At 42.6% G+C, this 15,880-nt stretch overlaps 1 long non-coding RNA gene across 1 annotated transcript; it reads right to left on the bottom strand.

Annotated features, from left to right (window-relative positions):
* Window positions 1–2,611: 2,611 nt before the first annotated feature.
* LOC309557471 lies at window positions 2,612–2,874 on the bottom strand. The gene is made up of 2 exons (XR_014225390.1): window positions 2,788–2,874; window positions 2,612–2,679 (listed from the first exon to the last, which is right to left on the bottom strand). It is a non-coding gene; the product is annotated as an uncharacterized lncRNA (long non-coding RNA).
* Window positions 2,875–15,880: the final 13,006 nt, after the last annotated feature.

Here is a 15,880-nt window from a genome sequence, read left to right as displayed (position 1 = left end):
TCTTTCAGGGTGAGAAAAAAAAAACGAATTTGGGTTTACAACCTCTTTAAGTGGGCTAGCATTACAATATACAATTTTTTGAATGCAGTCTTTATTTTATTATACCAGAATATTCCATAGACATGCTGAGTTATGACAAGCATGACATCCATTGAAGCCTAGTCAGTACATGCATATAACATGGTGGAATGAGGATAGCATAGTTCCCTTAGACACATGTTCCGGTTTTATCTGACGTGTAATTTTTTACATTACATGGAAATATTTAGGGGATGTTGCACAACTATGGGGGTGGGGGAGGGGGATTATGGTTGGATAGTGGGTGTGAATGGCAGAACAGGGGGTGGAACAGAAGAACAGGCGGAAAGGAGATCATGGGAGATAGAGGACACACCAGGCAGGGCAACCCAACCCCCACCGCATTATGGGAGAAAGACTGGAAGAAGAATGGAAATGTGTAGCTGGCAGTTAGGTTGTGCTGGTTTTAGAGGGAGTTTGAGAAAGACAGGATGATTTTACCCCAAGAAATATGTTGTTTGTATTAATTTGTAGTTGAGAAGTTTGTCCAGTAAAACCCAGTGGTCTGAAACTAGGGGTTTGTACCCTTAAAGTGGCAGTAAACTATAAAAAAAAAAAAAAGCCATAATGTGCTAGTATAAACCGCCTCAAGAAATAAGGAGACAAGCAGCTATATTGTCAGTAGAGTTGGGTGAACAGTTCGAGCTGAGCAAAAGTTTGGCCTGAACATCGCCTGTTTGGCGAACACCGGAATTTGCGGAGCTCTCGGCGGGATGTTCAGAGCATTCTAAGCCCTGATTGGCCAAAGCCTTGCCTAATCAAGGCACAGTGAATAACACAGTAAATAGCTGGTTGTTAAGGAGCGGGCCAGGAAGTCGGTCACTGCGTCCTTAACAACATATGAATCATCAGCTGTCAATGTGCTTCCCTGGTGACAGCTGAATGAAAATAAAAAAATTGCGGCAATAGAAAAAAAGTGAAAAAAAAAACAAAAACGATGTGAGGGTTCTCCCAATCGATACCAGGCCCTTTGGGTCTGGTATGTACTTTAAGGGGAACCCCACACCAAACATTATCAAACAAAGGCGTGGGCCCCCAAAATCCATACATGACCCTTACCCGAGCATGCAGCCTGGAAAGACAGGAAGGGGGGGGTGAGCAATCACCCCACCTCCTGAATCATACCAGGTCACATGCCCTCAACATGGGGGTGTTCGGTGCAGGGGGGCTCTCCCCCCCACCCCAAAGCTCCTTGTTTCCAAGCCATTTTTTTTTACATTTTTGTATTGCTGGCAATTGTATTGTATTGTCGGCAATTTAACCATCATTTTTTTTTTTTCTTAAATGTAAATGTTGCTGCAGCAGGTTCTGCACACAGTATAGATGGGCCACTTTACAGGCAGACTAAGGGGACCCCCCAGGCACGATATTTAACCTCCCTGGCAGTATGATTCTTTCCGATTTTAGGTGCTGAAAGCGGTACAATTATTTTGCTAGTAATTCTTAACGACGAGCAGCCCAAACCAACTATTTAAATATGATTTTTTTTTACTGTGCGTTCTTCTTTATAACATCTCGGGTATGATAAAGTTTGAAACACAAAATCAAAAACTATAATATAATAAATAACTATAAATAAGTTAAAGTATATATATTTTTGTATTGCCGGCAATTTAACTGTCTTTTTTTTTTTTTTATGTAAATGTTGCTGCAGCAGGTTCTACACACAGTATAGATGGGCAACTTTACAGGCAGACTAAGGGGACCCCCAGGCACGATATTTAAAATAATTTTGGATTTTTATTGTTTCACTTTAAACCTCATTAAAATCCTTGCTCCTGTAAAAACGATCTTTTTAAAAGAAATGTTTTTGCATTGATACAAATCCCCCAGGGCAGTACCCAGGCCCCTCTATCCTTTTTATGGCTAATAACTTGCGTATAAGCCTTGCATATAGGCACTTCAGATTTTTCAAATTTGGGGCCCATAGACTTTAATGGGGTTGGGGTCCAAACGTTTGTGATGTTCGAGAGTTCTGGTGCGAATTGAACTGGGCGGTGTTCGACCCAACTCTATTTGTCATTGTATGTTGGAACTAATATGAAGAGCTGACAATTCTGTGTAGGGAGAATGTAATGCTTTCATTATGTTACCACAGACAGAGACTACTTATATTTGAGGAAGTAACAGACACTTTACACAATGTTGCATCTGTACTTTGTTAATTAGTTGTTTTTTTAGTAGTTATAGCTATTGTGTCCAGTCATTACATGTATGTGCTGCCACCTACTGATAACATGAAGAAGTGATATTCTACTTATTGTTACAGGAAAGATATATTTCCCATCAGTGTGTATCTTGCACAGTAATACACGGCCGTGTCTTCTATTTTCATGGTGTCCATTTTCAGAGTCAGCTTGTTATTGCTGTTATCTCTAGTGGCTGTGAATCTTCCTTTAACATCATCATGATAGCCTGTGTCCCCACCGCTACCAATATAACACAACCATTGGAACTTTCCATCAGAGAACTGTCTGATCCATGACATATAATTGCTGCCAAAGGTGAATCCTCCTGAACCCTGACAGGTGAGTGTATGAGAGTTCCCCGGCTTTATCACGGCTGGATCAGACTGGACAAGTTGGTTAGAAGACAGGACACCTGGAAAATATACAGTGACAATAGGAAATAGCATTAGAACTAATACATACACTCAGATCTATTAGGAGGATTATTTCATCTGAGGGATCCTGTCCTATGAAGTCTCACCTGACAGCCATGATAATGATATAAAAAAGCCTATTAGGGTCTTCATTATTCCTCTGTATAATCTGTATCTATACACTTCAGAAATAACCTGTAAAGGGTCTTCTCTATCTTTATAGTGTATGAGAGATTTCATCATAGGAAGTGATGTCATGTCATTTGCATAGTATACAGAATATCTATATGTGTCAGAACGTACAGTCAGGTACAAGTAATAATTAATGATTGTTTTACTTTTATCTGAATTCAGTTCAAAGACCAACAAAGACTTTCCAGTAATTAAACAATATTAAAGTGAAACACATAAATACACAGCTGAAATACATATTTGTATACAGTTCATCTGCTAAAAGATTTCTGGCTCTGTCCATCCAGTCTTGTGATCTACACACATCTTCATGCTGCCCAGCCAGACAAGTGACACCCAGATTTCTTATTCCAGCCATTTATATTTTTGTCCACCTCTACACCTCTGACTTCATCATTAGACAATCATTCAGTGTCATCACCTCTGACCCAGGATGCCGTTCAGTGACCATCCTGAATAGGTGAGGGGTGTGAATGACTGCCCAAAAATGATAAGTCCTCTGACAAGTAATACAACAAACATATTCAGATTGAACTGTGTGCAGACTGGACTGTGTAATAATTGTAAAGACTTTATTCAGTAATGCAGAGTGAAGAACAGGGACAGTATAGAAAGTCTATTAATCATTATCAGTTCACCTTCATGCAATCTGACAAATAACAGAACATTTCTAACACCCTCCATTCTATGCATATGGCAGTTTAGATAAGTGGGAATTCCTAGACAGACTGTGTTTACATGCAGACCACCCTAGGTAACACCCACATGTGATGCTGAGACTTCATTATTGAAAGAACTGAAATCTAATGAATGAAAGGGACAGCCCAAGGACAATAACATTGCAGAGGAAAAGGGCTAGATGATACTAGATGTCTTTCAGCCAAGAAATGAGGTGGGCTTTATCTGCCTTGCTGCATCTTCTAATGCACAATGTAAGAAGCTCACAGTGTGCAGTGAAATCAGAGTAAGCAGTTTCAGGAGAGGAGCCTGGACTACTGTGTAAGCCTGAAGGGAAGGGTGGAATTAAGGTGAAGCTTTACCTCTTGGAATACATAGATCATATAAAATTCTTATATATACTTTTTACTTGTGTATTAAATATGTATGTCCTATGTCTTTGATTCAGTTAAATCTGTGTCACGGAGAGATAATAATAATTCTCCCTACAATCACTTACCCAGCAGAACAGAATTAGAATTCATATAGAAAGTGTTCTGTAGTCACCCTATGCCTGGACACTGGAACATAGTCATCATCAGTCAGTAATAATGTGATATCCATGTTGTGGGAGGGCTCCAGAAGTACAGAGTGTGATATAAATCAGAGATATGAAGATCCTCTATCAATGGAGGGAAGGGACAAACTGCTCCAGGTATTCATTTTGAATGGGCAGAAATCGCGTCACACCACAGTAAAAGGAGTGTATGCACTACTTCTGCAAACATACTGAAACCGCATCGCATGGGACTTTTGTACCATGCCAATCCAGTGTGGGCAAACACACTGCATTTGAGACCTGTATTTGGGATGTCATTAACTTTATATTGACACTCGCTGCAGATCACAACTGCATTGTGTTTTGAACGCAGTGTGAAAAACGTACACATAACACGTGAACAGGTCCTTAAATTTCCTCAGTTCTTGCCTGGGAGGCGCGAGTAGAAGAGAGCCAATCGACGGCTCTCCTGACGGGGGGGGGGGTCTGTGCTGGTAATCAGAGCATTGATTACCAGTGCAGACCCTTGCGGGGTGCCACTAGAGCCACCAGGGATTGCCCACCCATGGCCACCAGGGATGCCCACCCATGGCCACCAGGAATTCCAATCAGTGCTCAGGGAGCCTGCCAGTGCCCTCCTCATCAGTGCTGCCCATCACTGCCATCTATTAGTGCCGTGCACGAGTGCCCATCAATGCCATCTATCAATTCCGCCCACCATTGCCCATCATTGCTGCCTATCAGTGCCCATCAGTACTGCCTGTCAGTGCCGCCTATTAGTGCCCATCAGTGCCACCTATCAGTGCCCATCAGTGCCACCTATCATTGCCCACCAATGCTGCATATCATTGCTACCTATCAGTGCCCATTAGTGCTGCATATCAGTGCCGCCTATCAGTGCCCATCAGTACTGCATATTAGTACCTCATCATCAGTGCCACCCCATCAGTGTCTCCTCATCAGTGCCTGTCAGTGCGGCCTAATCTGTGCTCGTCAGTGCAGGAAAAAAATGTATTTATTTACAAAAAATTTTAACTAAACAAAACAACTTTTTTTTCAAACTTTTCGGTCTTTTTTTATTTGTTTATCAAAAAAGAAAAAACCTTGCGGTGATCAAATACCACCAAAAGAAAGCTCTATTTGTGGGAAAAAATGACATAAATTTGGTTTAGGTACAGTGTTGCATGACCGCGGAATTGTCATTCAAAATGCAACAGCGCTAAAACCCCAGCTGATTTTCTAATCGGTTATCGGGTGCTGCCACGGTAATTTCTTGCGACATAACAGCCAGCCCCCTACTGCCCATGCACGAATGACCTGGAGGTTGGGTAAAGAGGAGGTCAAAACCAGGTACACGCCTCCCCCCCCAAAAGGTTCCAAATGTGGCAGCAGAGGGGGGGGGGGGGCAAATAGTAGAGTTCCCCTTTTGGCTGGAAATTAAAGCGGTTGTAAACCCAAAGAAAAAAAAAAAAACCTGCAAGACAAAGGCATAATGAGCTAGTATGCATCGCATACTAGCCCATTATGTGTAACTAACCATTATGTGTAACTAACCATTATGTGTAACTCCCGCATGCGCGCGGGAGTGATTTTCCGGCAAGCTCCCGGCAAATAGATTGAAGGTCCCCCCGGACCTTCCGAGCGCATGCGCCGCTCGCGCGAGCGGCTGCATGCACTGTAAATATCTCCTAAACCATGCCGGTTTAGGAGATATTATTTGTACCTACAGGTAAGCCTTATTATAGGCTTACCTGTAGGTAAAAGTGTAAAAAAGCGGGATACTACCGCTTTAAATGACCACATATATTGCAAGTTTCACACTTCTTTAGCCAGAAACATCTGTCCAACAAGGCAGTTTTTAATAGCGAAATAATATGAGTTTACGGACCACAGAATGATAGGGTAGCACTTCAGATTACTGGATCACCCTGAAATCCCCAAAGACCTTGCAGTTTATACAGCTGATAGTGGAAGAAAGTGGAAGAAGCTAATAGAAGAGACACCTTGTAACTGGAAACCTACTCTTTCCCTTAAGGGCTTAAGGTGCCCTTGTGAGGACACTGTGGAACCACACTTGCTAATGCCTGTATCGAAGTCAGGAGACTTGGTCATGTTAAATAAACATTAAGGTGGTACCCCGATCTTAGAAGTAAGCAGAACAGCTTGCATAAATTACGCTTTGTAATCCATGGTCACACTTCTTACACTAATGACACTTCTGAACTGCAGACACAACTTATGTTAGAGATCACCTCTCCCCAGGTGTGCATCTTTTCTGATCTGCTACCATGGAGCATGTACAGGTTACCACCAACTCAGCAGTCCCGTCAACTCACTCCCAGTGACAATGTTCCTTATGTTACTAATGGATGCAGGAAACACTTCTCCATAACTCCATGCTTGTTCTCCTCCCAGGGCCCCCTCTACATCTCTGTCTGTGACTCTAGACTAGGTCCCTAGGTACTCTGTGCCCCAAGGTTGGTCATAGTATGTACTTGAGTGGAAGTTCTCCTCTCCCCCTTCCATCTGCAATCTTCTGGGACAATCTTCACAGATCCCAGAAGATTGCCCGGCAATTAAGGAGGTGCAGCATGGCTCGCGCAGCGAAACCGCAAGCTGTCACAGCCGGGTGCCCACACTTGTGATTCCGGGAAGGGGAGAAGGCGAGAACTGAGGGTTCGGGCGGCAGCATTGCTGGATCCTGGGACAGGTGAGTGTGTGTTTATTAAAAGTCAGCAGCTATACTTTTTTAGCTTCTGACTTTTAATAAACACAAAAACGACTGGAACTCTGCTTTAAAGAAATAGGCAGATTAGGCCACACAAGTAGCCTGCTCAGGTCTTCCTGTCGGTTGTTCAGGTAGACCTGTTAAGATACTCCATGGGCATCTGGGTTTAACTGGACTTGAATCCATTTACATCCAATTACCTCTGAGTATGTTCAGGTCTGAAAAAAAAAAAAAAAATTGTGTCCTTTTCCATTTTTTAGACCTAAACATGATGGTTCATAGGTAATTGCATGCAGATGGATGCAAGTCATTTTACACATATCTGCTTATAGATCTAATATGGGTCCAGAAAGCTCCAATATTTACATGCAGCAAAAAAATGAATTGTCACGGATGTGACTAAAGTGGCATCCATCCCATTCTCAACTGGTTCAGCAGAGGATCTGTTCAAACATCTCCTACTGATTGGACTGGACATTAGAGATTGACAAACATCGGCCGGGGCGGTTCGCGAACGTCAGCCGCAAATTTTCTCAAAAGTCAGCAAACGGCAAGTTAGCGGCGGGCCCCATTGACTTAAATGGGAGGCGAACTTTAAAAACCTTTAGGTCATATTTGCAGCCACGAAAGACGTACTAGCTGTACACAAATAGTTCCAGCACATGGACAATGTCATAACAGAAGTATTGCAATTGAAAAAGTTGCCCTACATTTTTTTTCTTTTTTTAACAGCAAAAAATATATATATATATTTTTTCATAAATCAGCCAGAACTGACAGCAGCAGGTAAATACATGTCTAATACATACAGGGTCCATTCACACAACTGTAAAATGGGTCCGCATCCATTCCACAATTTGGTGGAACCTTTACAGACCCATTGATTTTCAATTCCAGTCTGAAAAAATAGGCATTCACAGGATAAAGAAGTGAGTGTCGGCCATTCCAGGCCCAAAAAATTAGCCCACATGCGTTTACCTGACAGCTAAGAACATTGTATTCTGTGGCTGAAGGTACATTAGGAATTCACAGGATACAGAAGTAAGTGTCGGCCAGTATTAGCCCCAAAAATTAGCCCACATGGGTTTAACTGACAGCTAAGAACGTAGTATTTGATGGCTGGAGGCACATTAAGCATTGACAGGATAAAGAAGTGTCGGCCAGTATAGGCCCCAAAAATGAGCCCACATGGGTTTACCTGACAGCTAAGAACGTAGTATTTGGTGGCTGGAGGTACATTAGGCATTCCTAGGATAAAGAAGTAAGTGTTGGCCTGTATAGGCCCCAAAAATTAGCCCACATGGGTTTAACTGACAGCAAAGAACGTAGTATTTGATGGCTAGAGGTACATTAGGCATTCACACAGTATACAGAAGTAAGTGTCGGCCTGTATAGGCTCCAAAAAATAGCTCACATGGGTTTAACCGACAGCAAAGAACGTAGTGTATTTGATGGCTAGAGGTACATTAGGCATTCACAGGATACAGAAGTAAGTGTTGGCCTGTATAGGCCCCAAAAATTAGCTCACATGGGTTTAACTGACAGCAAAGAACGTAGTATTTGATGGCTAGAGGTACATTAGGCATTCACACAGTATACAGAAGTAAGTATCGGCCTGTATAGGCTCCAAAAATTAGCTCACATGGGTTTAACTGACGGCAAAGAACGTAGTGTATTTGATGGCTAGAGTTACATTAGGCATTCACAGGATACAGAAGTAAGTGTCGGCCTGTATAGGCCCCAAAAATTAGCCATTCAATGGACATGAAATTCCTTTTATGCCGCTGTATTTAGCGAAGACAAGGACCAGGAATTGTTGTGGGTGGATGGCGGTCTGGCAGATACTTGTGGCCTGTCATGAGGAATTTCAATGAAACATGGTCTACTGGTCACATGTGTTGAATTCCTCAGAGATCCATGCCTCATTCATTTTTATAAATGTGAGGTAGTCTACACTGTCATGAGCTAAGCGAGTGCGCTTATCGGTCCCGATCCCCCCTGCTGCGCTGAACGTCCTTTCGGACAGGACACTGGACGGGGGGGCAAGCCAACAGTTCCATTGCAAATTTAGCAAGCTCTGGCCAGAGGTCAAGCCTGCCCACCCAGTAGTCCAGGGGTTCATCATTCCTCAGAACGTCCACATCGGCCGTTACCCGATGTAGTCGGACACATGTCGGACACCTTTCTTTACGCACCAACATTTGAGCCACAGAAGCCTGCCTTTTTCCAGAACAACGTGACGATGGCATCATGGAAGGTGGAGTGGAAGACAACTCTGAGGAGACAGGAGAAGGAGAAGAGGCTGGATAGTGAGAGCCTGGAGTGTGGCTTTGTGGGTTCTGACAGTGTTGCTCCCACTGGGCTCAGTGATGGGATTTCAGGTGCCTTCTTAAAGCGGTTGTCCTTAGGCGAGTGTTGGGCTTACCGCGACTTATGCGTTGACTGCAAAGGCTGCAGATGGCAACACTGTTGTCAGCAACAGACACATTTAAAAAAGCCCACACTGCGGAGCCATGTGCTGGCGTCCTGGGAGCGCCAGATAGGACTGTACATGGTTGATGGCTCGCTCCTGATACATTTGCAGTCTGCTTTGTACCTCTTGTGCAATGCATGTTCTGCCTGTCTCTCCTCCCTATCTGCCGGTCCGTCAGTCCGCCAGTTCTACAAATAATTGGCCAGTAACTGTTGTCACTGTGTGTAGCACAGTTAACACAGCAAAAGAGGCCAAATTTTTGCAGGACTAAAATACAATCTTAGAAAAGTATACTGTTAAATAACACCCCACTTCAATATGTGGTATTGGGGGGCCACTGGTTTATCACACCAGTTGTTCCTAAAATTGGCCAGTGAGTTTGGCACTGTGTGTAACAGACTTAACTCAGCAAAAGAGGCAATATTGTTGCAGGACACAATTACACTTATGAAAGTATACTCAGATAACACCCCGCTTCAATCTGTGGTATTGGGGGGGGGGGGGCACAGTTTTATCACACCAGTTCTACAAATAAGTGGCCAATGACTGTTGTCACTGTGTGTAGCACAGTTAACACAGCAAAAGAGGCCCAATTTTTGCAGGACTAAAATACAATCTTAGAAAAGTATACTGTTAAATAACACCCCACTTCAATATGTGGTATTGGGGATCCACTGGTTTATCACACCAGTTGTTCAAAAAATTGGCCAGGGAGTTTGGCTCTGTGTGTATCAGAGTTAACACAGCAAAAGAGGCAATAATGTTGCAGGACACAAATACACTTGTAAAAGTATACTCAGATAACACCCTGCTTCAATCTGTGGTATTGGGGGGGGGGGCACTGGTTTATCACACCAGTTGTTCCAAAAATTGGCCAGTGAGTTTGGCACTGTGTGTAGCAGAGTTAACACAGCAAAAGAGGCAATATTGTTGCAGGACACAAATACACTTGTAAAAGTATACTCAGATAACACCCCACTTCAATATGTGGTATTGGGGGGCCACTGGTCTACCACACCAGTTGTTCAAAAAATTGGCCAGGGAGTTTGGCATTGTGTGTATCAGAGTTAACGCAGCAAAAGAGGCAATATTGTTGCAGGACACAAATACACTTGTAAAAGTATACTCAGATAACACCTCACTTCAATATGTGATATAGGGGGTCACTGGTCTATCACATCAGTTGTTCAAAAAATTGGCCAGGGTGTATGGCACTGTGTGTATCAGAGTTAACACAGCAAAAGAGGCAATATTGTTGCAGGCCACAAATACATTTGTAAAAGTATACTCAGATAACACCCCACTTCAATATGTGGTTTTGGGGGGCCACTGGTCTATCACGCCAGTTATAATACATTAAAAGTGCTTTTGTCACTGTTTGTAGTATTGCTGCAGCAACGCCCTTTCCCTAAACTGAAAAGAAACTGTACACCTATATCAAATACCAGCCTTGAAAAGGACTTTAGTGGATCTTAACAGAGCGATTTGTGTCACTGCCGATCTCGATCTGTCCCTGATGAACACAGCATACCTGTCCCTAAGCTAAAAAGAAAGTGTAGTAAACCTATACCAAATTCCAGCCCTGAAAAGGACTTTTGTGGATCTTAACAGAGCTATTTGTGTCTGGCAATCTGTCCCTGATGCGCACAGCCAACCTTTCCCTATGCTCACAAAAAGCAGAATGTGAAATGGCCACCAGCTCTGGTCTATTTATAAGGTAGGGGGCCTGTCCATGTGCTGAAATGTTTCAATTGGCTGTCCCGTTCCACCTGACGGCTGTGTCATGGGTCAAAGTCTCCCCAATGTAAACTAATATGGCCGCCGCAAACATTGGCAAAAGTCCGCCTTTTTGCAAATTTGCAAAGAAGCAAAATTCACCGCGAACCGACCTCCGGACGAACCGAAAGGCCAACCCTAATGAAGAGCTGACAATTCTGTGCAGGGAGAATGAAATGCTTTCATTATGTTACCACAGACAGAGACTACTTATATAAATGGAAGTGGCAGACACTTTACACAATGTTACATCTGTAGTTAGCTGGTTGTATTTTATCCAGTCATTTCATGTATGTGCTGCCACCTACTGATATCATGAAGAAGTGATATTCTACTTATTATTACAGGAAACATATATTTCCCATCAGTGTGCCTTTTGCACAGTAATACACGGCCGTGTCTTCAATTTTCATGGTGTCCATTTTCAGAGTCAGCTTGTTATTGCTGTTATCTCTGGTGGTTGTGAATCTTCCTTTAACATCATTATGATAGCTTGTGTCCCCACCGCTACCAATATAACACAACCATTGTAACTTTCCATCAGAGAACTGTCTGATCCATGACATAGTATAGGGAGAAATGGTGAATCCTCCTGAACCCTGACAGGTGAGTGTATGGGAGTTCCCCGGCTTTATCACGGCTGGATCAGACTGGACAAGTTGGTTAGAAGACAGGACACCTGGAAAATATACAGTGACAATGGGAAATAGCATTAGAACTAATACATACACTCAGATCTATTAGGAGGATTATTTCATCTGAGGGATCCTGTCCTATGAAGTCTCACCTGACAGCCATGATAATGATATAAAAAGGCCTATTAGGGTCTTCATTATTCCTCTGTATAATCTGTATCTATACACTTCAGAAATAACCTGTAAAGGGTCTTCTCTATCTTTATAGTGTATGAGAGATTTCATCATAGGAAGTGATGTCAAGTCATTTGCATAGTATACAGAATATCTATATGTGTCAGAATATACAGTCAGTTACAAATGATAATTCATGATTGTTTTACTTGTATCTCAACTCAGTTCAAAGACCAACAAAGACTTTCCAGTAATTAAACAATATTAAAGTGAGACACATAACACAGGTAAAATACATATTTGTATACAGTTCACCTGACAAATGATTTCTGACTCTGTCCATCTAGTCTTGTGATTTACACACATCTTCATGCTGCCCAGCCAGACAAGTGACACCCAGATTTCTTGCTCCAGCAATTTATATTTTTGTCCATCTCTACACCTCTGACTTCATCATTAGACAATCATTCAGTGTCATCACCTCTGACCCAGGATGCCGTTCAGTGACCATCCTGAATAGGTGAGGGGTGTGAATGACTGCCCAATAATGATAAGTCCTCTGACAGGTAATACAACAAACATATTCAGATTGAACTGTGTGCAGACTGGACTGTGTAATAATTGTAAAGACTTTATTCAGTAATGCAGAGTGAAGAACAGGGACAGTATAGAAAGTCTATTAATCATTATCAGTTCACCTTCATGTAGTCTGACAAATAACGGAACATTTCTAACACCCTCCATTCTATGCATATGGCAGTTTTTAGTTGAGTGGGAATTCCTAGGCAGACTGTGTTTACATACTTTTTTCTGGTGTATTACGTATGTATCTCCTATGTCTTTGATTCAGTTAAATCTGTATAATGCAGAGATAATAATTCTTCCTACAATCACTTACCTAGCAGAACAGAAATAGAATTCATATAGAAAGTGTTCTGTAGTCACCCAATGCCTGGACACTGGAACATAGTCATCATCAGTCAGTAATAATGTGATATCCATGTTGTGGGAGGGCTCCAGAAGTACAGAGTGTGATAATAATCAGAGATATGAAGATCCTCTATCACTGGAGGGAAGGGACAAACTGCTCCAGGTATTCATTTTGAATGGGCAGAAATCCCGTTAGGGATGATCAAACTTTTCAAAAGTTCGGTTCGGCCAGAACATCCGAACTTCCCGAAAGTTTGGCCCGGATTTCAGAACCCCATTGAAATCAATGGGACCCGAACTTCGGTAATCAAAAAACACCATTTTGAAGCCCCAAAACCCAATAAATGCCCCTAAAAAGTGCCTAGGGTTCTGAGTCATGCCCCAGGGACTATTAATCACACAAAAAAAAGTTCTTAAAAAGTGTCATTTTTGATAGTCAATTATTGAAAAAAATAAAAATAAAAAAATAAAAAGATTTTTTTATTTTGACTTTGGATTTAGTATCTGGGGGGTCTAAAAAGTGTACCTGTGAAGTTTCAGCTCTTTAGCATGCCAGTTGCAGGCATTTTTTGGGGGTTTTTGGAGGCAGGCAAAACACACACATACTTATATGTATTTTACACCTAGACATATATAGGTGTTATAGGAACGTAACTATATTAGTGTAAATGATTTCATTAGCGCAAGCATATATTTCTGCTACTATCACACCTATATATGTCTAGGTGTGTATATACATATAAGTATGTGTGTATATATACCCGTATACACAAGTTCAGATGTTTAGCCTGCCTCCAAAAACCGCCAAAAAATGCCTGCAACAACACACCTGGGCGTTTTTTGTTTTTTTTTTGACGCTAGAGTTTTTTTGGGCATTTTTTTTGGGTTCTTTGGAGGCAGGCAAAACATCTGAACTTGTGTATAGTGGTGTATATACACACATACTTATATGTATATACACACCTAGACATATATAGGTGTGATAGGAGCGTAACTATATTGGTGTTAATTATTTCATTAGCGCAAGTAGTTTTTTCTGCTCCTTTCACACCTATATATGTCTAGGTGTATATATACAGACATGGGTGTGTATATATACCCCCTATACATATGTTTAGATGTCATGTCTGACTCCAAACATGTGCTCAAAAAAGCACTAGCAACGCCTGCAGCCAAAAAGAATGCTGGCGGCGGCGAAGCCATATTACAGAAGCGAAAGTGACTTGAGAGAAACTAGCTTTTCTCTATAGCGGTCACCCTGATATGGAAGGGTTTGGTCACCCTGCCATAGCAGTCAGTTAACCCTACACTACATTACGGTCACCCTGACACTTCACATTTTCCCTACAGAAACTACATTTTTGAAGCTAACTAAAGTGTAAAGGAGCACTCTAACTACACTAGATATCCCTTTCCTCACACTAATAAATGCTAAATGACACTTTTAAAGTAAAATTAACAGAACTGCTTCCACTCTCTTCCATGTCCTGTATAACAATGCTAGGAATTTGGCGGGGGCTATCTTATATACTGGGGGGCGTATTCACTAATGATTGGCCTAGTGATCCCCTAGTCACTCCAATCACATTCCTAGCATTCTCCTGCCCCCTCAATTGGCTTTTGCTAATGGTTCTGGTCAAATCACAGGCTTTTAAAGCCCATTTCCTGAACCATTGCATTTTGGTCGGTTCTGGTTGCCAAATTCCGAACTTTTTGGGCAAAAAGTTCTAAATTCGGCCGAACCTCGAACACCCAATGTTCGGGCCGAACCGATGGTCGACCCGAACCGTTCGATCATCCCTAAATCCTGTCACACCACAGTAAAAGGAGTGTATACACTACTACTTTTGCAAACACACTGCAACCGTATCGCATGGGACTTTTGTACTATGCCAATCCAGTGTGGGCAAACGCATTGCATTTGAGACCTGTATTTGGGATTTCATTAACTTTATATTGACACTCACTGCAGATCGCAACTGCATTGTGTTTTGAACGCAGTGTGGGAAACGTACACAGAGCGCGGGTTTTCTGCACTGCATTCTAATATGAACAGGCCCTTAAATTTCCACTGTATTTTGCAACAAAAAAATAACAAAATGTACCCCTATTTGATATAAATAATACCCCTAAATGCCTGCAATCCTAAAAAATATATATCTGTTCATTTAGCAGTTTCACCCCAAACTAATTAGTCGCACAGTGCTAGATTATCCACATTTTTAACCACATCCTGCCTGCAAAATGACGGCCGCAAAGTGGTTGCACTGTCCTGCCTGGGTGTCATATGACGTCCAGCAGGATAGACTGCTCAGAGCGGCGATTAGTGGTGCTGTGTGTCACTCTGACACACCACATCTCCGATTCCGGTAAAGAGCCTATGAAGTAGGCTCTTTACCATGTGACCAGCTGTGTCCAATCACAGCTGGTCACAAAGTAAATAAAATGTGCCGTTGATCGGCTTTCCTTAGTTCTCGCCTGGGAGGCGTGAGTAGAAGAGAGCCGATCACGGGTCTCCTGACAGGGGGGTCTGTGCTGGTAATCAGAGCATTGATTTCCAATGCAGACCCTTGGGGGGTGCCACTAGAGCCACCAGGGATTGCCCACCCATGGCCACCAGGGATGCCCACCCATGCCACCAGGGATGCCAATCAGTGCTCAGGGAGCCTGTCAGTGCCCTCCTCATTAGTGCTGCCCATCACTGCCATCTATCAGTGCCGCCCACCAGTGCCCATCATTGCTGCCTATCAGTGCCCATCAGTGCTGCCTGTCAGTGCCCATCAGTTCCGTCTATTAGTGCCCATTAGTGCCACCTATCAGTGCTGCCTATCAGTGCCCATCATTGCCACCTATCACTGCCCACCAATGCTGCATATCATTGTTACCTATCAGTGCCACATATCAGTGCCCATTAGTTATGCATATCAATGCTGCCTATCAGTGCCCATCAGTGCTGCATATTAGTGCCTCATCATCAGTGCCACCCCATCAGTGCCTCCTCATCAGTGCCTGTCAGTGCGGCCTCATCAGTGCTCGTCAGTGCAGGAAAAAACGTATTTATTTACAAAATTTTATA

The sequence above is a fragment of the Pelophylax lessonae genome (assembly GCF_965119305.1).
Source record: "Pelophylax lessonae genome assembly, chromosome: 1".
In the NCBI taxonomy this organism is placed as follows: domain Eukaryota; kingdom Metazoa; phylum Chordata; class Amphibia; order Anura; family Ranidae; genus Pelophylax; species Pelophylax lessonae.
Note: the sequence above shows the minus strand (reverse complement) of the source record. Positions and strands in the feature narration are given on the sequence as shown.